The sequence below is a fragment of the Pteropus vampyrus genome, unplaced genomic scaffold, assembly GCF_000151845.1.
Source record: "Pteropus vampyrus isolate Shadow unplaced genomic scaffold, Pvam_2.0 Scaffold515, whole genome shotgun sequence".
NCBI lineage: Eukaryota > Metazoa > Chordata > Mammalia > Chiroptera > Pteropodidae > Pteropus > Pteropus vampyrus.
The window spans coordinates 205824-209889 of NW_011889296.1; positions in this window are offsets into that span (position 1 = coordinate 205824).

Here is a 4066-nt window from a genome sequence, read left to right on the forward strand (position 1 = left end):
GGGGCAGAGGGAGCCATTGCTGATGATTCACTTTCCTGGCGAGGCCTTGATGCCCTGTGTGGAGAAACAGAAAGAGTCTGATGCCTCTTCAACCACGGTGTAAGTCTCCCCGCAAGAGGTTTGCAGGTGTGCACTTATTTCGGCATGGGGTTGATTGGATGGCTTTTGTCGTGCAAACTGTGAATGTGACTCTGTCCTGAATTTCATGCCTTTCTCAATTTGATTGTCTACACGGAGATCAGGGTGATGAGTTTCAATAACATGCAGACCCTTCCCCCCACCTCTTAGCTAGAAAGGGTCAGGACTGGGTTGCTTTGGATGAACCATGCTCGACCAACAAACGAGGTGGCCATTGTTGGCTCCAATCTGTCTGAGGTGACTCGCACGAGCGCCTTGAGATCCTTCAAGTGTCTGTCAACAATAATAGCTAGGATCTATGCCCAGCTTATGCTGCATTCTAAGAACTGTCACTTCATTTGCATAGAGTATTCATTACAGGAGGTACTTAGCTGAAGGAACCTGCATCATCAAAGGCTCAAGGAGGAGAGAAAGTAACTGTAACTTGCCCACCACCGTTCAGTTCAGATTGTGGTTTGTGGTTGCTTTTGTTTTGTTTAAAGCAAGTTTTACTTTGGTCCAAAACAGAACATATAGACTAAAAGGATGCACATGGAGTCTAAAAGGCAGCCTCGCACATTGCTATGGCCCATAACACAAAAAAAGGGCTACTTTTTGCCATTTAGGGTCTGCTGTTTGACGGACTTTCGGTTAACCATGTCGCGGGAAAGTGTAAGGATGCCGACGGAGCCCCCAACACTCATGGCGACCTCTCCTCTCCCAACCCCAAGTTTATAGTCTCTATTCTTGTCAGTTCAATTGTCTAAGCAAAGCAAGAGCAGTGATCCATTTGATTTTCATGTGTCTGGTTTCCGGGAGGTGGGCGGAAAACGGACAAAGCATTGCACAAAGAAAACTGGCCAACCAATTATGGAAGGTTAATTGTCCACCATTCCCAAGAGGACAAAAGAAGTCAAATGAAATGGTAGCCTGCTTCACAAAGGCACCTTCCTCCTTTACCCCACCCCACCCATCGGATTCACTGGTCACCCTCCCAGAGGATACAGAACCTTGATTTTGATAGGTCACATTGCTCACCAATGAGAAACAAGTTCTTAGCTCAACTGCCCACACTCCAGTAGACGGAACAGCTGAAAGACCACACTGAGTGCCAAGAAGACGGGCCGAGGCCCTCGCTTGGTACAGCTCTGATTTCCAGACTTCTGAGTACAGGGCAGGCCCACCAATTCCCTTGCAACCGGCACTTCCCCCTGATTTAGAGAGAAGCCACTTAAAATACTAAATAATAAAAGCCCAGTTGCTTTGGAAAACATTCAAACTGTTTGCTTTGAAGGTCCTGAGCAAATTGCAGGGCCATTGCATGAAATAAAATAGATTCATTCCAGGCCTTCATTTATATACGAATGCCCACTTGTCTGCCCCAGACTCAGAATTCTAATACATGGAGAGATTTTGCCCTGTAGGGACGTGGAGTGTTTGTGCTTTTGCCTAACAACGGTGAAGGGTGGCCAGGGCTTTCTCCTTGGGAACCATTATGAATATTTGAACTCTAAAGCCAATTATGAGACTTGCATAGTATAGGACTTGTTACTTCTGGAAGCTTCTTGTTTGCTACTTCTAGTGGGTTTTGCCTCTCCCTTCACCTCGCTACCTCTGGTGGTCCTTCCAAAAGATTCTGAGTTGAATGCTCAGACAGACACCTTGACGTTTTCAATTACCTTGAGTCTTGCTTTCCTACTCTGTATGCCTGGAATTTTTAGAGCGCCTTCTACATCGTCAGTATGGCCCTCGAATACCCAGAGGTGTTCCCGTTAGCACAAGAGGATTTGGGGCAGAGATCGTATGGTCAGAGGTAACACTGAGGACTAGAAAGATCCAGTTAATATTTTGTACCAGGTGGACCTAGTGGCAGATGAAAAACCAACTCTACAATTTCTAGCAATCATCGCTGAACATAACACTGAGCATCTTTCGTACTCCTAAGTTGCAACCTCCATCCTCCCCTTGATTATCGTAATACCAACTCTCTCTCCCACCCAGGCACATACCACAGCGTTTGCTGCCTTCTGCACCTACTCTGCCTAGACTGGAGAAGAGAGGCTGAAGGCCCCTCCAGGAAGGCTTTCAGAGAACCCACTACTGCCACTATTACTAGTGCAAATAATAATGATAACAGTTTTTGAAGGTGGGACACAGAAGGGGTTCAAGGGAAATGAAGTTGGCCCCGGGAGGTCAGCTTCCAATTCAAGGTGTTTCTATCCCTTTGTTGCCTCTGACTCCAACCAATAGCAGCTGGTGGCTCTGCTAGACTGACCTTGGTCCAGTTGGGAGTGGAGGGAGTCGTCCCCAGGGAGGAGGCTGACTGGTAGCTGAGAGTGCTTTGCTCTCGGTGCGTGTTCATTATGTATTTGTGGTTCCGATGCTGGGGATGGACAGAAAATTATTCTCTGCAAAACCTTAACCTTTGCTGGTGTCTCCTCTCCTTTGCCTGCCTTAGTCTGTCTCCTGGGCCTCCCACCTGGCCCCATCTCGTCCGTCAGCCTCAACTCCCTCGAACTGCATCCCTAGGCGACAGCTCACCTTTTAAGGTGGCGAGACCACAGGCAGCAAAAACAGTTCGTATTAGCTTCATGACCACAAATCAACCGGTTGATCTGGACGCATCACCTTGAATGTGCAAAGACACTATAAGACTCTATAAGGCTCTTGCAATGAGCATTTTACCAGACATGCATTTTCACTCTCTAGACAGCGCAGATTAGGTTGCGATCCTGATGTACCTACCAGTCTGAGCAGATGAGCCCAGGCACCTGCCGTCTTCCTCATAAACCAACTCTTCCTTCAAAAGATAAGTTCACGATCAGTGTTCTGTCCCTCAGCAGAGCAGCCTTTCATCATCGCCGGGCCTGTAATACGGTGGTGAGCTTTCACTCTACTATGATTTGCCAGGGCCAGGACTAGAGTGAGGTGAGCGAGAGGCCTGGGGTTCAAAGTTGAAGGAGGCACCCACTCTCAGGACTGTGCAAGTGCCTTCCCCTGGTCCCGGCCCTGCCATCTGTGCCCCACAAGGTAGTGTCAGTTCATCTTCCTGTGAACGAGTATGGTTCTTCTGATTCGGGGGTAGCTCCCTGTCATTGCACCAAATGTTTTATTGCCATCTATTTTTCCGCCACTATAAATCTTTGTATGCCTATATATCAAAGAATCTTCGACATGATCAGAGAACCTGGTTGCTATCTAGATAACCTGCTCCTCATGGCGACTTAGCACGCATGGATTTCAGTAAGGGATGCTGACGGGAATAACCCTATCGGCAAAACGGTGAATGAGCTGGAGGGTTGTCCTTGGAATGCTCAGTCTATTCTGTTCTATGCCCCCCTACCTTACTTCCCAGCACCAACTCTCCTGAGTGCCTCCTGGTGTGTTCTCTTCCTAGCTAAGAAAAGCGTGCTCTCAGGAAAGGGCTCAACTCCTTTACTTTGAGGTTATAAGGCTTAATGCTGCCTCTTTTGAGGGTCCTTTGCATCGAACAGGGGAAAAGCCTTAAGCCAAAAGAATGAAATTCTACTCGTAGAATTTTAGGCATCAAATTAGTTGCAGAAGTATCAAAAAATATAGAAAATACCATAATCTCCTGGAACCATGTTAGCAAATTTCTGACGGTCAATTGAATTGTCCTCACACCCAGTGCTGTTTCATAAGGCTACTGAAAGCCACTAAAAAGCCTAGATCGTTCATGTTGTACATTAACATTTTTATGCAAATGGAATCGATACTATTCATCATCTGAGTAAAAACACAAGGATTTAAAGAGTTCGTGAAAATGTGTCCCGCTTGTGAAAGGTGAAAGTGTCCAGTATCGTCCGCTCAGCGTCAGTCGTCCGGTGTTCGTGGTGATAATTCAGCACCACCCAGTCCCTCCAAAGCCTTTGCGTGTGTTTCTGCCATAAGTGACTAAGATATTAGGGATGTAAAAGGACAAGAGACT